The sequence below is a fragment of the Triturus cristatus genome, chromosome 7, assembly GCF_964204655.1.
Source record: "Triturus cristatus chromosome 7, aTriCri1.1, whole genome shotgun sequence".
NCBI lineage: Eukaryota > Metazoa > Chordata > Amphibia > Caudata > Salamandridae > Triturus > Triturus cristatus.
This window is the reverse complement of record NC_140590.1, coordinates 1,537,081,010-1,537,105,740: the sequence shown is the minus strand read 5'-3', so window position 1 is coordinate 1,537,105,740 and position 24,731 is coordinate 1,537,081,010.

Below are 24,731 nucleotides of genomic sequence, written 5' to 3'. Positions count from 1 at the left end.
TCAAGGGCAATTCCCTGCATGCCGGCGTCATGGAGTCTGGCAGTGAGTGTGTGGTGGAAGACGGTGCTGAAGGCTGCAGAGAGGTTGAGAAGGATCAGGGCTGTGGTGTGTCCTTGGTCGAGGAGGGTGTGGGTGTTGTCTGTGGTGGCGAGTAGAGCGGTCTCAGTGCTGTGGTTACTGCAGAATCTGGATTGGAGGGGTCAATGATCGATTTTCTTTGATGAATTTTATTAGTTGGATGATGACGGTCTTCTCGGTGACTTTGGCCATGAAGGGGAGGAGGGAGATGGGTCGGTAGTTCTTGAGGTCTGTGGGATCTGCTGAGGGCTTCTTGAGTAGGGGGTCTGACTTCTGCATGTTTCCAGTCATCAGGAAAGTTGCAAATTTCGAAGGTGGCCTTGATGGTGTGTTTTAGTTCTGGTGTGATGGCAGCGGCGGCTCTGTGGAAGATGTGCAGTGGTCCAATGGGGATCCTGAGTTGATGCGTTTCATGGTCGATGTAGTGTCTTTGGTGGTGACTGGGGTCCAGGAGGGGATGGTGGGCTGGCTGTCATTGCTGGAGGAGGGAGTAGTTTCGGAGTCAGGAGTCTGGTCGTTGAGGTTGTCATAGAGGCCCTTGATTTTCAGATGGAAAGAGAAGCCAAGCTTGTTACAGAGATCCTGGGAAGGGGTGATGTCTATGGTTTCGCTGGGGGGTTTGGTGAACTCCTGGATTATGCTGAAGAGTTCCTTAGAGTTGCTGGAGTTGGCAAGGATCTTGTTCTGGATGAATGTCCTTTTGGTGAATCTGATGCATTGGTGGTATTCTGTCATGGCGCTCATGTAGGCGGTGCGGTCTTCTGAAGATTTGCTGTTTCTCCAGTTCTTCTTGAGATGTCTGCAGGTGTGTCTGGATTCTTAGAGGTCGGTGGTGAACCAGGTGGCCTTTCTGGGTCGCTGTCTGTCGGGGTTATGTAGGGGTGCAAGCTCATCTGCACATTTGGTGATCCATCTGTGGAGTTCTTTGGCTGAGAGGTTGGCGTCGCTCAAGTTGGAAGGGCTAGAGTGGTTGAGGGTGGAGTTGAGGTACTCCTCAGTGACCTTGCTCCAGTTCCTTCGCGGAGGGCGGGATGCAGGTTTGAGTGTGGTGGGTTTGTCAACATGGAAATGTGCGCAGTGGTGGTCTGTCCAGGGGGCTGCGTGGTGTAGCTGAAGTGGGTGTTGTTGTCTCCTGTGAAGATGGGGTTGAGGGTGTGTCCTGCCTTGTGTGTGGGGGTGGTGATGAGTTGTTTCAGTCCAAGGTTGGTGAGGTTGTCCAGGAGGGTGGTGGAGTTGGGGCCGCTGAGGTTGTTGAGGTGGAAGTTAAGGTCTCTGATGAGCATGTTGTCCATGGAGGCGATGGCGTGGGGTGCGTGAGGTCGGCGATGGAAGTGGTGAATACAGTTCGAGGTCTGGGAGGTCTCTAGGCGGGGGTGCCTTGTAGGGTTGTTCTGGGGCTGGTCTGCATCTGGAAATTAAGGTGTTCGGTGGCAGCCAGGCTGTCGCTCGAGCTGAAGGTCCTGAGTCGGCAGGATCTCTTGTGTGCGATGGCAAGTCCTCCTCCTGGGCGGTTGGGTCGGTCCCTCCTCTGGATCTTGTATTTGTCAAGGATGGTGGTGGCAATGTATGGGGAGGAGGTTGAGTTGGTCCTAGTTTCTGTGAAGAATGTGACGAGGCGAGAGGGTGTTGAGGAGAGCCCAGATTTCTACAGTGTGCCATTGCAGGGAGCGCACGTTGAGGAGGATGCACCTCAGGGCTTTGGTGGTGTTGGCATCCGGCGTGGGGGCGGTGGCAGTTGTGGTGTGGAGGGTGGTGAAAGTTTGGCGGCACTGACGGCAGGAGAACTGTCCGTGGGTGGTGTTAGGTGTGGACAGCTGTAAGTTGTTGTGGGGGGGTTGAGTGTGAGGAGGGCAGCTGAGTCATAGTGGTGGGTGGTCGGAGAGCCAGGCTCCCTGATGATGGTTGTGGTCGGATCGCAGAAGGGCGCAGACGGGTTCGCATTTGACGTGCCTTGCCTTCTGCATGCAGCCGCACAACAGCCGCCATTAAACAGGGAGGGGGAGGAAAGAGCAGCTGGTAGGCGGGAACCGGCAGGGGGAGGGGCCACGGGGCAGCGGTGGCGGGTATGGGAAGTGTGCAGAAAACAACAAAAACAAAAACAAAGAAGGACAAGGAAACAAATAACATATCACAAATAAAAATACAGAGGCACAATAACAGTAGGACCGAAAAACAGGCACAATAACAACAGACAGAAAAAGGGGCACAACACAATACAGACAGCAGTGGAACCAGCAGAAGAGCAAGGCTCTCCCACTTGACCACCCGGGATGAGATGCAGGCAGGAGCCTGTGGGTGGAGGAGGGCCTCAAACACCTACCTGCACAGGGCACCGCACAGGGCAACGGCAGCGGCACAACAGAGGAGCAGCAGGGGGAGAGAGCAGGTCTCTGACCATGAGGTTAAATATTAATATTAATTTTAACAAGATAAATGTAATATACATTTTAACAAAATATAACAAATAAATTAAAACAAAGATAAACAGAGAAACATAATAATGTATACATATATATGTATATACTTACTTTAAAATAATTAATTAACAATTACCTTCAATTTATTTTAAAACTTTAAAATAATATTTAAAATATATATAAAAAAAAAAAATATATATATATATATATATATATATATATATATATATATATATATATATATATATATCCCAGCACAACACTTGGCATTTACCCAAGCCTCTTAAACGGCGGGCAACACGGCCGGGACACCACTCCCAACATATCACACACAATCCAGTGTTCCGTTCTTAAAAGAAAACTCACTGGTGCCCTGGCCTCTGTACAAAGACGTATTTTATTCAACGGAAGTCCCTACGCGTTTCGGAGTTTTAATCACTCCTTGTTCACGGGCAGGGATTCAAAGTGCAATTGACTCTTTTAAAGTTACAGCGTCCATTTCCTGTTAACTTTAATATACATAATAAACATGCTATCAACCTCATTTTTGCATTATAAAGATTTTGTTCAAAATTATTTCGTTTATACAAGCAAAGCAGATATTTTTCAATTCAAATATTTGTTTCAAACATTCTACATATTTTATCAACGTATCAGATTCATTATAAAAACGATACGACTTGTCAGCGATGTTATATTTTTGAATAATTGTACCCCAGTGGGTGTTGATCATTCTAATCTAGTATCATTTCAGCTTTCAAAACATACAATATATTCAACTCAAGTGAGCATATGATCCTTCTAGTACAATGTCTTCTTATATACTTTTTCAACATAATACATCTGCTTGTCTGTAATCTGCTTCAATCCTGCAACAAACCAAAATATACATGTTAACTAGATGAACTACTGTGTGAAAAATAATAAATAAAACTTTAAAACCCTTAAAAACATTTGTAGACGAATGCAGTTATGGACAATTTCTTTATCTTAGATATACTGACATTTCCTCATCCTGGTTCAAACCTATCAGGCACATGGTGTATTTGATAATCATTTTTGATTCCATCTTCCTCAATTCTAATGTTCGACTGCCCCCCCTTTCGCTTTGGGGGACACAATCCAACACACAGAACTTGAGAAGGTTTGCATTTTGATTGTGTTTAGAACTAAAATGGCGGGCCACCGGATATTGTTTATCATTTTTATTTACAGCTCTCAAATGTACTAAGATCCTCTTTTTTGCTTTGTGGATGGTACTTCCAATATAAAATTGGTTACATGGACATTTAAGTGCATAAATTGCATATTCTGTATCACAAGTTAAATGCTTCAAGATTTTATATGCCGGTTTTTCATTACATAAGCACACAGATTTACAACTTTGGCTGAATTTACACGCTTTGCATTTGTTACAAGTAAAGAAACCTTGTATAGCATTAGGTTTCTTGGCTTCTTTTATCGTACTTGTCATTAGTACATCTTTCAGAGATTTGGCTTTCCTAAAGGTAATTGAAGGATAGTTACCTATATTTTGTTTGAGATCATCATCAGTCCTTAATACTTCCCAAAATGTATTAAGGCTCTTTCTTACATCCCATGCTTGATTATGATATGTTGTGATAAACCGTATCTGATCATTGGTTTGTACCCTTTCCTTTCTGTTACTAAGAAACATTTCTTCTCTTTCAATTTTAGCTACCTTTTCAATAGCTGAATTAATTGTAGCTTTGCTGTAGCCCCGTTCTAAAAATCTCTGACTCATGATCTTTTCTTCAAGAACATAGTTCTCTTCTGTACTACAATTTCTTTTGGTGCGTAATAGCTCACCAAATGGAATGCTGTGTATCAAATTTTTTGGATGACAACTCTGGGCATGCAACAGACTGTTGCCAGCTGTAGGTTTTCTGAATAATTTACTACTAATCTTATTATTGTGAATTTCCAATCGTAAATCCAAAAACTCAATGGAGCTACTGTTGGTTTCACTAGTAAATTGTAAATTAAATGTATTTTTATTCAGATCAGAAACAAAATCTCGTGCCTGAGTTTCAGTGCCCTTCCAAATGCAAAAGATATCATCAATATATCTTGCCCAGAGGACGACGTGCTCATTATATTGTCTGGTGTTTCTGACAATCTGCTCCTCCCACCAGCCGAGGTAGAGACCTGCAAAGCTGGGGGGCGAAGCAGCTTCCCATTGCTGTTCCCTGGGTCTGTCTGTACATCAGTTTATTAAACAAGAAAAAAATGTTTTTAAGACAGACTGAAAACATTTCTATAATCATTTCTGTATGCAACAAAAATGACAAAGATCTTCCCTTAAGGAAGTGTCTGCATGCATCAATTCCTTTGTTTTGGGGAATACTCGTGTATAAACTGCATACATCCATGCTCATTAATAGGTATCCATCCTCCCAGGTGATATCTTTTTAATGATTTTCAAAAAATCCCCTGTATCTTTAATATAGGATGGTAAACCTTGCACAAGAGGCTGCAGAAAATGGTCAACATATTTTGATATGTTCTCAAGGGAACTTCCTCTTGAGGACACAATCGGTCTCCCTGGCGGAATAGTAGCATTTTGTGTATTTTAGGTAATAAGTATAATACTGGGATTTTAGGATCTTTACATAATAAAAACAAGTATTCATCCCATTCAAGGATGCCTTGATCATGCCAGTCAATTAATTTATCAATCACCTCTTTGTTTGTGTTTTCATAAACATTTTTAGATGTGAGACAATATTTTTCTTTATCTGCAATTGTGTTTGACCTTCCTCTAAATACATCTGGAGAGGCCAGATGACCACATTTCCTCCCTTCTCGGATTTTTTAATTACAATGTCTCTCCGATCTTCTAAACTCTGTAGAGCATCCCTGTGTGTTTTTTTCATATTTTGTACACTATTCAAATCTTTCTTTTCAACTTTCTTCAATTCATTTATCATCCCTTTTTCAAAGCAATTGATTGCATCATTATTGATATAAGGGATAAAAACAGATTTTGGTTTGAAGTGAGTCCCACCACTCATCCCAATGTCAATGTCAGTATTGATTAAGTTTAAAAATGGATCATTAATAAAAGATTCTACATTTCCAAGTTCATGGACCGCATGTAATGTATCAATATCATGTGTTGTCAGCGTTGTGGGATCAACCCTACCACTCTCCACACTTGATACTTTACTGTTTGCAAACCATTTCTTCAATTTCAACTTCCTTATGAAATTGAATAAGTCTATTTGTGTTTCCGTATAATTGAACTTAGATGATAGACAAAAGGACAACCCCATTGATAATACTTCAAGTTCAGTTTTAGTAAAAATATAATTAGAAAGATTTACCACAGTAATTTTCTCTTTCATTTCTTGGCTTTTCTTCCCCTTGTTAGCATTCCCACAGGGTTGTCTTGCAAGCTGTTGTTGACAAGCCTTGGTGTATTTCCTCCTCTTCCTCCGCGCCCACGACCTCTGCCCGGGCTTTCGCTGTTTGCTTGTATATTTTGTGCTCTTCCTTTTGCCATTAACGTGAATTCCATTAAAATTCGATCTTTTACCACATTTAGTTCAGGAGGGTCACTGTTATCACTGTCTGTAGTAACAGGGATATTTATCTCTTTTTCTATCTTACTGACTTGTATTTGCCAATATGCATGCCACCTCACTCGAGGAATACTTCAGTGAACTTCATGTACCAGCAGGCCATGTGAGTGGCCATGCCCACTGGGGCAGGTACTTTGCTTAAATATGGGAGCACTTCATCATTGTGCGATTTTGCTGAACAGAGCCTGTGATGAAGGTCAGGAGCCCGAAACGCGTTGGCCATTAAGAACTGTTTTTGGCATCTTTCCTGTACATGCTGCAGTCCGCGTTTGAATAAAAGAACAGCATTACCTACCTGGGTGGGCTCCCTCGTTTGAGGGCAACGTCTTTGTTTGTATATATATATATATATATATATATATATATATATATATATATATATATATATATATATATATATATATATATATATATATATATATATATATATATATATATATATATAATAAATTAAAACATTAAACTAATAAAAAATATTCAAACTTACATTTTCCAATACAACTAGTGCAACAGTAGGGACAGTGTTGGATATCAAAATTATTACATTTACTATTCCAACTCCAGTGAGTGCAACAGTAGGGAAAGTGTGGGATATTGGAGGGGTAAAAATGACTATTCTCGTTCAACCGTGGCCCAATGCCTCAACTTAAATATGATACTCAATAAATGCACGGTTGCGCGTCCAGGTTCCATTTATCTAGCCTTCATGGACCTGACTTCCGCATTTGACTGCGTGAATAGGGTAAAACTGTGGCAGTCCATGAAGGACATTGGGGTTGATAGCAATATTGTCTATTTTCTGGAGGATCTCCACAGGGAAACTACGGCCAATGTCAGGTTTTCGCAGAACCTTTGCATATCATGGGATTTTGATATAAGAAGAGGTGTACGTCAAGGGTGTATTTTGGCCCCCTTATTGTTTAAACTCTATATTAACGATCTAGATAAAGCCCTTTTATCCACAGGGGTAGATTATCCGCATGATGCAGTTCTTATATCAAGACTTTATGTCGGAACGAGATTTATCTATTAATAATTCAAAATTCTACGTCATGCAAGTGGGGACTCGCACAAAAAAAAATTTCAATTCAGGGTAGGTCTCGCCAAGGTACCTCGCACAGATGTCTTTTTACATCTGGGGGTCTTACTGGATGAGCAGATTAGTTGGGGACCATTAAAGCAAAGAAAGAAGGGGGATCTGGTACGGGTGAACGCAGCATCTTTAATTTTTCCTCTAAACTAGGAAATAGACCTATTGCCGCCCTGTTGAAGATCTACCAAGCCAGGAGCGTACCCACAGCCTCCTACAGGTGAGAAATAGGGGGGCATGCCTCCTCTGATATTTTACAGGTGGTTGAGAATACTTGTCTGAAGTGCCTGTTGGGTGTTCCCAGTGATATGTCAAACTTGGTGGTACACAAGGAGCTGGGGTGCCTTTTTTAAGTGATACCATGGCACTTCGCCCCCTAATGTTCTGGCTAAACACTTGGTTAAACGAGGGACTGATGCTGAGCCAGCTGATCTTAAAAGATTGTATGTCCCTCGATTATGCACTTAGTATACCTTGGCTCAGAAATATTAGCAGCAGTTTCGAAAAGTTATGACGAGTCGAATCATATACCAACCCTGAACTAATAACCAAAAACGATTTGGGGATAATAAGGGAGTCCTTTAGCAGTCTAAGGAAACTGGAAAGGGAGGAGCTGGAACTGCGGAAACCTAGTGTCGGCAAATTCATAATGTTAAAAACAACTCCATCAGCCGATCCTTAACTTCTGGGGTTTTTATCCGTTTATGAACGGTTTTTACTGACCAGGTTTCGCCTGGACATTTTTCATCTTCTGCTTGCCATACCCAGGAGGAGCAGAAGAGGTCAGTTGTTAACACCCTGTGGCTGCGACGGAGAGTCTCCACAGGACTTGCTATATTTTATGTTATCTTGCAAATTTTTGTGAGGTCCTCAGAAGTTTTTTCTAGTTCCAATTTTAAATAAGATGAATTTTCTTCATCGTTGGTTACCTGAAATCCGCGGTAAAGTCGAGGGCTTGTCTTGACTAAAAAACCTAGAAGAGTCAGGGTTCAAATGCATCTCTTATGAAATATATGTTTTTGTGGGTCGAGACAACTTCACTGGAGAGCGTTATTCAAAGGGGGAGACTTTTTGTATCTGAACCTTGTATTTTAATGTTATAGAGTATCTTGGGTCGTTGAGCAATGTATTTTAAATTTATTGTATTGATATTTTATGAACTCATGCTATTTTATGTAATTTTGACGTATTTCTAACTTTTATGGTTTTATATCTATGAAATCAAATAAAGTTGAATTGATTGATTGATTGATTGATTGACTATTCTCATTCCAAAAAATATTACTATTCCCACTCCAAATAATGCAACAGTAGGGAAAATGTTGGATAGCAAAGGGGTAAAAGTGACTATTCCCACTCCAAAGGGTGCAACAGTAGGGAAAGTGTTGGATAGCAGCGGGGTACACATGACTATTCCCACTCCAAAGTGTGCAACAGTAGGGAAAGGGTTGGATAGCATAGAGGTAAAAAGTACTATTCCCACTCCAGTGAGAGCAACAGTAGGGAAAGTGTTGGATAGCTGTGGGGAAACCATTACTATTCCCAGTCCAAAGCGTGCAACAGTAGGAGAAGTGTTGGATAGCGAAGGGGTAAAAATGACTATTCCCACTCCAAAGAGTGCAACAGTAGGGAAAGTGTTGGATAACGAAGGGGTAAAAATGACTATTCCCACACCAAAGGGTGCAACAGTAGGGAAAGTGTTGGATAGCAGAGGGGTACACATGACTATTCCCACTCCAAAGTGTGCAACAGTAGGGAAAGGGTTGGATAGCATAGAGGTAAAAAGTACTATTCCCACTCCAGTGAGAGCAACAGTAGGGAAAGTGTTGGATAGCTGAGGGAAAACCATTACTATTCCCAGTCCAAAGCGTGCAACAGTAGGAGAAGTGTTGGATAGTGAAGGGGTAAAAATGACTATTCCCACTCCAAAGAGTGCAACAGTAGGGAAAGTGTTGGATAACGAAGGGGTAAAAATGACTATTCCCACACCAAAGAGTGCAACAGTAGAGAAAGTGTTGGATAGCGGAGGGGTAAAAATACTATTCCCTCTTCAAAGAGTGCAACAGTAGGAAAAGTGTTGGATAGCTGAGGGGTAAAAATTACTATACCCACTTCAGTGAGAGCAACAGTAGGGAAAGTGTTGGATAGCGAGGGGGAAAAAATTACTATTCCCACTCCAAAGAGTGCAACAGTAGGAAAAGTGTTGGATAATGGAGGGGTAAAAATTACTATTCCCAATCCACTGAATGAAACAGTAGAATAACTGTTGGATAGCACAGAGGTACAAACTATCGGGTCTATTACACCGCCTGATGGGCGGTGGCGATCCGCCCGCCATTATAATAGACCCCTTAATTTTTACAAATGATAAACACTTTGAAATTTTTAAAATCAATATTACTTACCTTAAGTCGATATTATTGACCACGATATTCTTGCTGTTGATATTTCTGAGCCACAATATTTGCAACTCGATATTTGTGCAACTCGATATTTGTGATTCGATATTCTGTCTCTGCACCATCTGTGAGGCCAGCCATGCCTGTTAACTGTCTGGTAGGCAACGTTCTGGAGAGTTCGCTCTGGGAGAAGGTGGAGCATAAGTCTTATTTGGAGTTGCTGGGTCTGCCTGAGCGGGCATGTGTGACCACTCTGTCTAGTGCAGCTGGTAAGGGCAATCAAGAGGACCTGGAGCCTGAGACAGTGGCCCAGGTGCCTGCCAGAAAGATAAGAGGCAGAGGCACAGGAAACTGGCCCCCGAACTTCCTATGGTCCAGGAGGAAGCAACCCTTGATGCAGATGCCTTGGAGACTACAGGGGAGCAAGTGGCCAAACCCAGGGACCTGCCTGAGCTGACCCATTGGCAGCAGGAGCAGGAGGGGGGCCCTCCAGGGAGGAATTCTGTCAGGAGCAGCAGAAATGCCCTTCTCTTGTTGGTTTGAGGCAGCAGACTGCAATCCAGGCAGCAGGTGATCAGTCTGGATCACAGTGGATTTACTGGGAGAATGGTCTCCTGTATAGTGAGCCTAAGGCTGCTGAAAATGAGTCCGCCTGTGTGCTGGTGGTACCTCAGCACTTCAGAGCCTTCATACTGGGGCTGGCTCATGATGTGCCTTCGGCAGGGCATTTGGGGCAAGATAAAGTCCTTTGGAAGGCGTGCCACCCACTTTTACAGCCCCCAAATGCCTAAGAACTCTGACACACATTATAGGTCTTGCAAGACTTGCCAGGCAAGAAGTAAGAATGGGAGGAAGTGCAAGGCTCCTCTCCAACATTTCCCTGTAGTCAGCACCACTTTTGAGAGGGTGGGTATTTACAATGTGGGGCCGCTGGATCCCAAGACAGCCATGGGCAACAGGTTCATGCTGGTTTGGGTGGCCATGCCACCGATAGCCCAAGGCCATCCCTCTCCGGACCGTGACGGCCCCTGTGGTGGTTTGAGTGTTGATGGGGATCCTCTCCTGTGTGAGGTTCCCCAGAGAGGTGGTGTCTGACCGGGGTACCAACTTCATAACCAAGGATATGAAGTCCCTGTGGCAGGAGTGCGGTGTTACCTACAAGTTTACCACTCACTACCACCCCTAAGGTAATGGGCTGGTTGAGAGAGGCCATGATTATGGGTATTGGTGAACTCATGAGGCGTAAGTGGGACATTCTCTTACCATGCATATTGTTTGCATACAGGGAGGTACTGCAGAAGTCCTTAGGGTTCAGTCCCTTTGAGCTCCTGTATGGCCATCCTGTAAAAGGACCTCTAAGTCTGGTCAAAGAAAGCTGGGAGAAAGCTCCCAGTAGACCACCTCAGGATATATATATATAGCTACATGCTGGCCTTCAGGAACCAGACTAAGAGCTTCAGGCAACTTGCTCAGGTGAATCTGGAAGCCAGCCAGGAAGAGATGAAACTGTGGTATGAGCAGAATGCCACTCTGATTGAGTTTCAGCCTGGTCAAAAAGTATGGGTCATGGCCCCAGTGGATCATTGCTCGCTCAATGGTAAGTGGACTAGGCCATTTGAGGTGGTGGAGCGCAAGAGTAAAGTCACCTACCTGGTGGACTTGCAGTCTCCAAGGAACCCTTTGCGGGTTCTGCATGTGAACCGCCTTAAACCCTACTTGGAGAGGTACGAAGTGGGCATGCTCCTAGCAACAGATGCTGGAATGGAGCAGGAGACGGAGCCTCTTCCTGGTGTCCTGTCTGCTAAGGAACATGATGGGTCAGTGGACGATGTAACCCTCTCCCCCGTCATGACCCCTGAAAAACAGAGTGACTGCCGCCAACTGTTGGAACAGTTTGCTACTCTGTTCTCCCCGACCCCTGGTGTCACTCAGTGGTGTGTCCATGATGTGGCCACTGGGGATAGTCTTCCTGTGAAGCACAAGATTTATAGAGTGACTGACAGGGTCAAGATTTGCATAAAGGAGGAGGTCTCAGAGATGTTAGCGCTAGGGGTGAATGAGCCCTCAAACAGTCCTTGGGCCAGCCCAGTGGTCTTGGTCCCAAAGGCTGCCGCACCTGGTGCCACGCCAGAACTCCGGTTCTGTGTAGACCACCGAGGGCACAATTTAGTCACCAGGACTGATGCACACCCCATCCCCAGAGCTGATGAGATCATAGATTGGTTGGGAGCTGCCAAGTTCCTTAGTACATTTTACTTAACGTCTGGATACTAGCAGATTGCCTTAACTGAGGGGGCCAAGGAGAGGTCTGCATTTTCAACCCCAGAGGGGCACTGTCAATTCCGGGTGATTCCCTTTGGGTTGAAGAATGCCCCTGCCACCTTTCAGATGTTGGTCAACCAGGTGTTGACTTGACTGGAGTATTTAAGTGCCGCCTACCTGGATGACATCAGTGTGTTCAGTGCCACTTGGGAACAACATCTGCAGGCCTTTCGATCAAGGCAAGCAAGTGCCAGATTGGGCAGGGTTCAGTGGTGTACTTAGGACACCAAGTAGGAAGCAGCCAGGTGGTGTCCCTACATCCTAGGATTGACACCATTCTGTCTTGGGAACCCCCAAGACCCAGACAGAGGTGAAAGCCTTTTTAGGCCTCACCAGATAACACAGGAGATTTTTAAGGGGTATGGCACTATTGTTGTCCCCTTGACAAAGCTGACTTCCAGGAAACAGCCCAGGAAGGTGAACTGGACTGGCGCCTGCCAAAAAGCTATTTATGCCTTGAAATATGCCATGTGCACGGCGCCCGTGCTCAAGGCACCCAACTTCCACAGGAATTTGTGGTGCAGACAGATGCTTCAGACATGGTGTGGGGGCTGTGCTCTCACAGCTGAATGAGGAGGGCCTATACTAGGGGTGGGCGGAATTTGCGATATTAACTATCGCAATTTATCGCGAAAATGCGGAAAATCTCCGCAAACATGCCGGAAATATCGCGAAGACGCTGAAGTTTTTTTCCCGCCTGTTCGCGGTATTTTTTGCGTGATCGCGGGTCGGCAACTTAACCATGCGGTTGCTCACGGGCGCGGCCATCTTGTTTTCACTTGTCCCGCCCTTTCGCGATGCTTACTTCCTGTTCCGGGTCGCGCAATGCATGTTCGCGCCCGTTTGCGGTAGTTATTTCCTGTTTGCGACTGCTTTTACTTGATCGCGTTGCTTTTTGCTTGCTCGGGGAGAAAATATTGCGCAAACTTGCGCACGTGGTCGCAATGGGCGCGGCCATCTTGTTTTTCACTCTATTGCATGGTTCTGGGGCCTGATTTTGAATCCTCCCAATCCTTTGTTTATAGACACTTTTTTTGGTTCTTTCTTGCTTATTATTTCTCTAACTATTTTCCTGCTTCTATATTTTTTGTTTTTGTCTACTTTTTTTTTGTTCTTTAGCTACTTTTTCTCTCTTTCTATTGCCTGCTATTTATTTCCTTTACTCCTTTATTTTTTTACCTTTTCTTTCCCGCCCCGTCCCCAGAACCATGTCTAAGGGTAGGGCTATTCGCCGTCGCAGCCAGAGCCGCGACCGCCTTCCATGCGGAAGGCGGCGCCCACAAGGGGTGCAGGCACGGGCCTTATTTGGGGAGGTGGAGTTGGCTGCACTAATTTTCTTTGTGCAGCGCCACCTCCCCTCAACCCTGGCAGCAGGTGGCAGGCCTGGGTCCGGGTACGGCCTCCGGGAGCATCAGCAGCGGTGGGGGAAGGTGCGCCGGGCAGTGTCACGCTTCTCTGGTGTCCGGCGCACCCAGGCGCAGCTGACGCACCGGTGGTCCGACATCCTGGACCGTGAGCAGGACCTGCTAGGAGTGGAGGTCCAGGGGCTTGGTGAGTACCTATTTAATTATTACAACTTTGTGTCTGTTCTTCTGCTCTGTGTTATATATTGCGAATATCTTTTTTTCCTTCCAACCAGCTAGAATGTTGCTGCTTACAATACATTCCAGGTTAATAACGTTTAAAAGTCTTCTGTGATTATGACACAGGTGCTCTTCTGCGCTACTACTAATCTTACTTGTTTGCACCTTTGCGTTTGCGCTTGCTTAGCGTGATTCTTTACGAGTTTATTTTAGAGAAATTAAGTTACGTAATGCTACAGTGACTCTAGTCCACTCCTTACTTTATCCTGTCACTAATAGATAGGGGCGGATTGATACTTAGGTTTAGGTACTTTGTATGAGCTTCAAATTTGTTAGTGGTATGCGTGATGCCCCCTCACTCAATTACGTGACGTGCTGCTAGTACGGCAGTCTATATTAGAACCTTTTCTAGTTTGTTTAATGAGTGGTGGTAGGCTTAGCAGTTAGCACTAGCAGATCAGCATCAATCAGTCAAACCAAAAATTTGGTGTATACAAAAAATGTAGTCATGTGTCCTCCATGATTTGACCATATGCATTGTTGAGGAATACAGTGGAAATGCATACTTAATGTACAATTGGCATGCCTGGAATAGGTGGACTAGGTTGAGTGGTACGTTGTACTTAGGCTTAGTTGTAACTTAGTATTCTGGAATCAGAATGGAAGACTGGATTACTGTTGAAAATAGAACTGCGAATCCCCGATATTACTTGTTGACCAGATGAGATCGGTCAATTTAGTTATTGCAATTGTTGTTTAAGTGTTTTTTGACCGTTGTTGAAAAATATTGTATTTGTTTGACACCATCCATCAATGTTTGTCTCTTTCTTATATCTTTCCTGTTCATCAGCACCCAGGGGCAGACAGACAGGGAGTGGGCAGTCGGCGGGACAGTCAGAACACCACCAGGAGGACACCGCTGAGGGCTCATCTGCTGGCTCCAGTAAGTCTTCTTGTTTTTAATAATATTTCTTATTCCATAACTTTTACTGCCCCATATTTTTCACGAACTATTGTTTGTTTCCAAATGCTATTTTTTTACCACCAATTATCCTTCGATCTGTACGGTTTCAAAATCTTATCCCTGCCTCCGCTAAGATGACTCTCAGTACTACTACTACTACATACTATCAGTCTGTCTGTACTGTAGTAGCTAGTCTTGCCCAGTTGGCCAGTGCCACTCTTTATGTGAAAGGTTGTAATATAAAACTCATATTCACCAGTAGCTCGAGCCATTGAGTTCAATCCTTTGGGTCGTCGTCTTGTACTACTTTTACTCTTATTGATCTTGTGTCTTTGTTAATCTTGAGGCTTTGAAAATTCACAGCAACAACAGCCCTACCAGATTTATTACTATTTTGATATGATAGCCTATAGGACATACTACTACTGTTGTAGGGATCTTGCACATACACAGACATTTGCACCAGAAAATAAGATGTCGGTGATGGTAGGTTGGGCCTTCCTCGCACAACTCAATCAGAAATTCCGCACCCACCACAATTCCACTGCTTGACTGTAGTACTGTCTTGTCATAACTATTAGGTCTCGGAACCCTTCCCCCAAGATACCCAACAAGTAGACAGCCCAGAACATAACACACCCAACCTCTCAGTCATGGAAGCAATGCACATGCACTCCCTTACTTTAATTTGCTCACTCGTGTAAGTTAGTCCACACCAAATACCACCAAGTCTATGTAAGTTCAAAATGTTTATTTCAATTTGAGAAGCTCTGTACACTATTTTATTATAAAATGCAGCACCAACCGGAAAATCAATAACATTAAAACAATATACATTGTTACAATTATACAGTTGGGAATTAAATCATGATAACTGAACAGTGGTGGAAGGCAGCACCACCATCCCCTAGGAATTTAGTTTATATAAATTTATAAATGAAGATGTGAGTGAAGGGACCCCTCACTTTAGAAAAACCTAGTACTGGTAGTTGTTGCATCATTCAGAAGCTCTGGTTCGTAGAAGAGAATCTTCCGTCTGTAATGCGAAAAATGAAATGGTGTGCGTTAGTATATTGCAACTTGCAAGTATTTCTCAGCCGTGCCAAAAAGTGTAGCATTTATGGATAAGCAATATGGACTAACAGTAACAGTAGTACACCAGTACTTCCTAAAAAAGTGGCTTGTTAATGTTTTTGTTGACCGCTTGTACGCAGCGCGTAGACTAGACAGTAGCAGTGTGAGGCCGGTCATGTGGGCTCAGAGGTGTCTTATGCAAGAAGCTGCAAGGTAACGTCACATGTGCAAAAATAAAAGACACTAAGGTAAAATGGTAGCATGGCTAGGGCTAATTAAGTAAAGGCTACAATGATCATATATAACTATTAGTGTCTAACCTACTACTACCTGATTTGTACTAGTGATGTATGTTAGTATTAACTCATATTTCAACCTTGCTACTGATCAATAGGGGGGAGGTGTATATGACGCCTAATAAATGTGTAATGTTTTCTAGGCGCACTACCGACCACCATTGCCGGGGCCAGCGAAGGCGACGCGGAGGGCGAGGATGCGGCAGTGGCAGCAGATAGCAACGGAGCGGTAGGGGGAGTGGCAGCACCAGTGGCAGGCGGTGGTAAGTTAGATTCATAATCCTTAACTATTGTTGAACTTGACAGTACACTCACTGCAAGGGTGTACTGTATGTATATGTATACTGTACAATTGTGACTTAGGGCCCCATTAGGATCGTGGGCGTATTGCCACCGCCGGGCCGGCTGGAATTCACTGCCGACACCGCAGGGGCAAACCTCCCGCCATCCCTGTAGAAAATATTCAGACCCCCCACATGTCGACCAGGCGGAAAAGGGTTCAATATGGCGGTGGTGTCTCTCTGAACACACCGCCAGCCATATAATCTGCATTTTGGAATGCCTTTGCGTGGCGGCATCGCCGTCCGCCACGGAAAGGCATGCAGACATTGCAGAGTATGCTTGGGGGCCCCCATGGAGGGTACCTACCTATGCTATGGTACCCCCCCACCTTTCAAAGCAAAACGTGACAGGTTCCGTGCGGGGCCCATCATGTTGTGCTTGGAAAAGCAGCACAACATCTATTTTTAGCATTGCTTTCGGCAACGCCAACATGAATGTAAAAAAACCAGGATGCGCCCGCCACTGTGCCGGGCGCATCATCCTAATTAATTGTCCCCACGGGGCCCCCACCCTTTTTAGCGTGAGGATGGCGGGCGGACAAAGTCCGCCCGCTATCCGATGTCGTAAGTAAGTATGAGTTGTTGGGGACGTTTGAAAAGTGAACTAGAAGACTAGAATTCCCTTTAATTGGCATAGGAGTGGGAGTAGTGAGTAACCAATGGCCTCATCTATCTGATTTCAACTCCGCTTTGAAAGTTTTATGGAGAAGAGCACCTGGTGCACTGTTCAACTAAAAAGTGAAAGACGGGTGGAAGGAAGAAGGACGGGCGAGATTTAAAATGTTATGTACTACTGTGCTTTATAGTGCTACTCTACCATGCCACTATGTGTATAAATAATTAACTTGTCTTACTGCTTTTCTAAGAGTATATTTTACAATTGTCTTGTTTTTTTCTTTTTGATACACAGCTACTCCGAAACAAAATAGCAAGGAGTTGGCCGCCAAGGCACAGCGCCGGAAGCTGGAGGCAATCCAGCGGGAATACCGGCGGCTGGTGGTCCTAGCCGAGGAGGAGGAGGAGACTGCGGCAGCAATTGTTCAAGCCTCCTCCAGTGCCCCGGGCCCCAGCCACCGCCTCCAGCGGTACGGCGCCACCGTCTGGCGGCTCCCCGCCGCCACCGTAGTGCCATCTCCGGTGCCCCCCCCCACTGTGGCTGCAACTGCCGCGCCCTTAGACGCCGCGTCGCCCGTTTAGAGGGCCAGATGCGTGTCCTCCTTGAGTCCCGCCCCACCACTTAGTCCCTGTCATCCTGTTCTGCCCCTTTTTTAATTCTTGTTTGGGTGGGTGGGTGGGAACTTGTTTGGGCGTTACAGACTTTTTTCTCCTATGGACATTGGTTGGGGTTAGGGAGGGGGGTGGGTCAGCTTTTGTGTGTTTAGTTTATTTTTGTTAGGGTAAATTAAATATATTTTCCTATGTTACATGCAATTTTGTTAATGTTTTGTAGGTGGGGTAACTGTTTTACATCACACTGTTTCCTTGCTGGTGCATGGCCGCCCATAGCCTGTGTTTGATTTAAATATTTGGCTGACTGTATAAGACACAAACAGATAGATGCGACACACCTCACTCATTGACTTGTCCTTCTAGTACTTTCAGTCTGTCCTCTAGTCTATGCATTCTTTGGACTGGTGTGTGAAAATGAAATCATTGACAACATGTCCATTATTAATTCTGCCTCCCCCAAACTTCTCTCTTACCGGTGCTTGATGTTTATGTCCAACTGTGGCACAGTACTGGCTGCATGGTGAAGATGGTTTCCTTTTTCATACCTGCCATGATTGGGGTGGTGGTGGTGGTGGTAGCATAGTAGTAGTAGTAGACACTGGCAGGTCGGCAGTGTTGGCCCTTCTGGCAGGTTCACCCCTGAAACTTTTTGCTTTTTACTGGTGACCTGGTGGTAGTGATTTTTGGTTTCTGCGCACTTTACCACTGTGTCCCAGGGTAAAGTGCGTGCATGTAGTGAGGTTGGCCTGTCCTCCCATAGGAATGCATGGGGGAATGTATGTGTCCCTGGTAGTTCCTGATGCGTGGGGAGTGCAGGTACGAGTTTGGTATGTACGGACTCGTGTGATAAAATGCTGCGCAATGATGTGTGCGGTGTCCAGGTAGCTAGTGTGGAAGTGCCACTTCTAGACGCTGGCATGAATGTGCAGTGACTGCCTGTCGCGTGATTGGCTGGCTGAGGTCATGTGACGGGCTAGGGAATCCCCAGAGTCAGGAGGAGTCACCCAGTGGTGAATGGGGAGATCAGCAGCCAGATGGGTGAGAGGAGTACACCAAGGACCTGAATAGGGCTGGGCTTTCCCCACACAATGCTGGCCCCGTCCCCTGTGGTTCGACTGATGACCCTGGCCTGTTCTCTGAATAGGGAGAGGAGCTGAGCAAAACAAAGTGCTCAGGAACCAGTTGTAACTGGTTCGCCCCTCCCCTGCACCTTGAAACAAAGGTAAACCTGTGTATAAAATGGGGCTGTGACCCCAAGTAAAATGCTCTCATCCAGGATCCTATCTGAGGGGGGCTGCTGCTGCTGCTGGAGGCCAGGAGGAACCGCCACTTGGGAGTGCCTTCCTGCCTGGAGGGCCCAGTGAGCTGGCCCCTGGTCCAGCCTTGCCCCCCCTGCCTACCTCCCTGAACTTTGCCAGGACTTTGCTGGACCTTGCTCAAAGTGCCTGGGAAGCGCTGTCTCTTTCCTTACCAGGGAGCACCTGCATTATGGCCAGCAGTGCGGAGCTGCGATACTTAGCGAGGGAACCCCTGCATGGGATTCCCCGCTTTGCTGCCGTGCTGTGAAGCGGGTGCCCACCCCGCATTGTGGTGCTCGAGCGGGAGCCTACCCCGCTTTATTGGAGAGTTAATATCCCTAGCGGGTGCCCACCCCGCCAGGGACTTTGCCACTTTTGTTTTCATCCCCCTAGCAGGTGCCCACCCCGCATCACCGTGATTGAAAATCACCGCCGCAGGCCCGGACTCGCCGCCTCGTCATCTCCCTGCCGCCCTGGGATTGGTCCAGCGGGAGGGAGTGTTGCCCACGTGACCAGGGCCTCAAAGGAGGAAGCGCGCTCTGATTACAGGAAGCAGACGGGAGCCTACCCCGCGCTTCCCTGAGGGGAGAACAGAGAGCGAGACAACCAGCTGCAGCGTCGCTGCTGACCGCCCGGAGTGCTGCCGGTCCCGGAGAAGTGGGAGGACGACACTGCAGAGAACCGGTAAGTGGGGGGGTGTCCCCGCCGGTCTCTCCTCCGCGCTGTGCTGGTTTAAGAGCCCCGAGAGGGCTCCAACTGCGAGGGGGCATTTCTGTCGTGCCTACACAAGGCACGGGGGCCGTACGAGTGTCGGGCGGCCCCGGAAGGCAGCGGGCCGCCCCAACGTGTTCCCGAGCCCCAAGGCTCCACCTACGGGGGCATTTTCCTTTTGTGAGAAGAGCGGCCCCGGAAGGCAGCGGGCCGCTCCACCGTTTTGGGGCGTATTTGTTTTAGAGCGCTAGGCGCTCCAGCATAACTGGGCATTTGTTGACTGGTAAGAGCGGCCCCGGAAGGCAGCGGGCCGCTCAAACGTTGCCCCCACATTTGGTCCAGAGCCCACGAGGCTCCCACACCGGGCATTGTTTGTTTCAGAGCGCTCGGGCGCTCCAACGTTGGGGGCACATTGTTCTTGAGGCACGAATGCTCTAGGGGGCATTTCTTGTGGTTAAAGCCCAGAGAGGCTCCACGTGACTGCTATATTTGTTTTAAAAGGCACAGTGGTGCCCACGCTCATTTTCCCAGCTGCCCAGCACTTAGTGGGCAGCTGCAACGTTTAGGTTGTGCCTTATGCGCCCTGGTTTGCGCAACCTGCGCAGTCGCGCCCTGACTTTGCTGGATATTGGGCCTGTCTGCACCCCTGCGAGGCCAGGTTCGCCTGGGGACAGTTGTGCTGTGTGTGCCCTCACCTAGGGTGCATGGTTATTGTCGCAGGTGTTTTTATGAGTCATGTGCCTTGTTTTACACCGCTGAATGTATGTTATGCATCATGTGTTTTCCTTCCCTACACCTCTGAATGTGTTCTGATGCATCATGTGTAATGTGCTACAGGTATTATGATACTTAGGTGGTTGTTTTTCTCCTAGTACAGGTGGTGCTAGTGAGGTCCTAGTTCCCTGCGTGACATTTTCCTAAGGTGGTTAGGGTTGCGTAGGTGGTACTTACCTGTTACCAGTAGTTACTGGTTGTGCGCTACATTTTCTAAATGGTGCTACAGTGATTATATGTGCTATGTTCTAAAGTGATATTTCTACAACGTGCTAGTTCCAAAAGTGCTTATTCCTGACAGTGGTCCAGGTGGCCCTGTCTTGTACATATACCCTGTAAATTCTGCCCGTGCCTGTTGGCACATTGTAAAGTGTGTGTTTTTATCTAATGTGTTTTGGTATAATACAAAGGCTATTTTTATATAATACCTTGTGTGGAGTTTCTTTTGTGGTGGGCCTTGGGTGTTGTTGCTGGGTGCGCGCGCACCGCTTTACACATTGCCTCAGGGATAAACCTGACTGCTCGTGCCAAGCTACCAAGGGGGTGAGCAGGGGTTATCTTTGGCATGTAACTCCCCAGCCCTGACTAGAGTGGTGGTTTCTGCCTGGCTTTGGCGCAAGCCCTAGTCAACCAGAAATCGCCATTTCTAACAGGCAGCATTTGCAAAAGAAAGAAAAGGAGACAGTCAATCGCCTTTGAGAGACTGTTAGAGGAGTAGTAGAATGAAGTACAGTACAGAACTTACCGAGCAACAATAATATGCTCAAATATTTGACAAAAAAACATAATGGTGGTTGGGATAGCCTACTAGACAGGGTTACAAACTATAGTTGTGTCGAGTCACTTGACTAGGTCTACAGCATAACCGTTAGTGCTGTATATGAGGAATGACAACAAACAAATCCAATCAATGCCGGCAATTCATGCTGAGGTATATGTTCCTTTGTTAAATAAAATAACCTTTGAAATATCCTACTCATGGGTGGCCAAGCAGAAGAAGATCATCGCTCTGCCTTGAAATTGAAGTAGTGTTGCTTTCACCACATCCGCCCCAGCAAGTGTGTGATTAAGTATTGGTGTACATTTAATTTAGTTACACCTCGACAATAAGTCACACAGCCCGGGGGAAGAGGGTTAGGGTTTGTTGAATGGATGGGAAGTGGGTTTTTGGGAAAGGTTTGACATAGAAAAACAGTATACATACATAGACAAACAAACGACAATCATTGAAGACTATCATATCCATATGTTAAGGGAGAAAAAGGCAATGCATGCATGATGATGAGAGACCCGGATTACATACACTTCTAGTTCTTGTTCTGTTGTTCCGGCCTTAATACTTTTACAGATAGCAAATAGAAATTTTAAATATTGGTAGGGAAGAATCGTAAACACAGAGCAAACCTAATGATGATAATACCAATTCCAAGAACACACTGTTGTAAAGATTGTATACAAAATATCAATCAAATTATTTAAAAGAAGATTAAAGTGGATACTGTTACTGTGTTATCCTGGTAAAAAATGTGGACTGGATTTGCATCTCGGCATTCCTCTTGCTCCTCTCGTCCACCAATCTTGGGTGTGTCGCCTCGCCACTCGCCACTGCCCGGCTGGAAAAAAAATGTTGATTTATTGGTAAGGTAAGTATGCATTGTAATGTTTTCCAAAGTAATTGCCTGTAATTGTAGATGGGAAAACCAAAGGGGATATTGGGAATCAAAGTTGAAACAAATGCACAAGTTATGGTGTAGTGCAAAAAGAACACTTTCCGAGGTGGCATGTATGCATCATCTCTACTCTAGTCTGTTTCCAGCATTGACCTTCAACAGTAACAGGAGAGAGCAGGCCCACAGTGCTTAGCAGTAGCACATCCTACGTTAACACTTTAGAGTCCTTTTTTTTTCTCTCAAAGAGTTGGACAAATGCAAAGCACATTATCCATTCCAAACATAGCATTTTACAGTTTAAGTTAGTAAAATCAATGCACTGCAGTCATCCCACCGCTACACTCTATTCAACTTCTACACAGACATTTGGGTCTGCTGTGGTTGTTGTTGACGTGTTTACCTTTAGCCTTTTCCGTTTTATGCCACTCATGAAACGTCCTCCTGACTTCATCATCATCTCTGATACTTTTACTGACTGACTGTGAAGATCGGCCTGCAGTATAAGTAAAATTTTTATGACACAACAAGAGTAGAAATATAAATATTACTGACTTGAGTCATTCTTTAGTGTGTACAGAAAGATAGATTACTAGTACACTTTGACTTCACTTTGTGCAAAACAAACAAACAACGAAAACACAAAGACCAATCGCTCAGAGTCAGGTGTCCAATGCATGCCATTAATTGTCATTACCTGTTACTTCTCATCTTAAGTTAACGGGCCGTCTATTTCGCCATCAGCATGATGGACGGTGCTGTTGTGTCAATCATACTCATTGCGCAGATTGAGTGAGTCCCCTTCCTGTATTGAATTAAAAGCAATGTATCACCTAGCTGTAGGAGAAGTACAAATTTAATATTTGCAATAAGGGGAAACTTGAATTTACCTTGAGTTAAGTTTAGTTTGTTCTGTAGAAAGTTGATTAGTGGCAGTGCACAATTACATAAATTCATGCACAACAAACACAACAAAATCTAAATCATTCAGTCTGCGACTCTGCGTCCAATGCATGGCATCAATCATTACCTGTTCCATCTTATTTTCAGTTAATGGCAGTCTCTCTCAGCTCTGAAAGGAGGATAGCTATAGTAGTCATCTGATTCATGCTCCACTTCTTTTGGCTGGACTAGGAAAGTTTGAATTTGTTCTTCTATTTCATCCAATCATCATTCATGAGGGCAATGGATTTGGGCGGGAGATTCAGTATGATGGAGCGGAGGAGATGGATTCGGGGGACTGTACTGTCAAATTGAAGACACCTGAAACTTGTATATTAAATTAGAAGAATAGAAGACGGTGGTAATGGATTTGTTGTGATTCACAAGTTTGTAACCGGAACAACAGACACACAAACAAAGGGGGGAAAAGGGAGGAAGACAGTAAGTGCGAGCCTAATTGTCAGGGAAGTATAGCTCGTCCTCAAACTCTGGGGGTTCAGCCAGTAGTGGTGCTGATTCATTTTGATCATTGTTAACCTCTCCAGGTTTTTTGTGATAGACTGGTCCTTCTCAATGTTACAATGGAACCAGCAGCACTGAAAACACGTTCGGAAGAGACACTTGCGACAGGGCAAGCCAGATAGCTTATCGCCAGCCTGCTGAGCTGTGGCCATTCAGACCTTTTCCTATACCAATACTTCAATGGGTTTTGATCAACGTACACCTCTGTTGGGTCATCCAGATAGGCCTGGACCATCCGCTCAATGTTCAGGGTTGCTGCTGGTAAGCTTTTGTGCTGTTTTTTCTGTGCATCAGCACAGTGCTTATTAAGGCCTACCTTTACATACCAATCCAGTAATGATAATGATTGTACTCGGCCTAATGATCCAGTCATTGTTTCTGTAGTCGATAGTGATGGTGAGTGTTGTGATTGTGATCCAAACGCACTGCCCTCAGCCGACGAAGTTGCACTTGATCCTGCATGGCCTGCTTCAGTACTTCTTCTGGGTTGATCTAGCGGGCTTTTAATTAGCAGCCGTTCGTTTTCCAACTTACTGGCTGCTTCAGCTATACAACTTTTGTAGCGGGAAACATCAATGTCGGAAAAAGCAAAGAATGTCTTCAGTAGTCCTAATTTTGCACGTGGATTCAGAATTGTGGCACAAATGTAATGTTCTTGTGACAAAATTTTATTTTGTATCCTTACATTTTCAGCTAAGCGCCGGGATAAGCTCTCCACCAAGTCATGGGCTTGCCTTCTGTCCTCTACACCTTTGTATGATTCAGACACATTATTCAGCTCATGCTCTAGCATTTGCAATAATGGGATAGCTTGGCCCATTGTACAGTCCTCCTTGCTGACTTCACGTGTGAAGACCTCAAAAGGACACAGCATCTCAGTCAGGCATTTAATTAGGATCCATTGATCCCTCTCAAGGTTCTTGCCTTTAACACTAGCATCCCCGCTTCTGTTCCAGACATATTCATGGAGTGACCTGTACTGTTCGTACAGATGATCAAGCATGTAATACGTTGAGTTCCAACGTGTTGCCACCTCCTGGATGAGTGCCTTGACTGGCATCCTTTGTTCACGTTGGATGATCCTCAGCTGCTTCCGAGCTTTAAAAGAATGGCTGAAATTAGTGCATATTCTTCGGAAGATGGCCAGTAAAGTGCTGACTATGGGTTCTTTATTCAGAAAGTCTTGAACTATAATGTTTATGCAGTGCGCCAAACACGGAACCCTGAAATAGGAACCAAGTTCCATGGCCTTAAGTACATTACTGCCATTGTCTGTGGCAACAAAACCAATACCAAGCCCTCTGGGCCGCAGTCATTCCAAAACCTTGCTGTGAAACTCGTGTAAAATGTTTTCAGCCATATGAGATTTCTCCATGGCGAACATGGCTACAGTTGCATGTTTCCGAGTACCTTCAAAA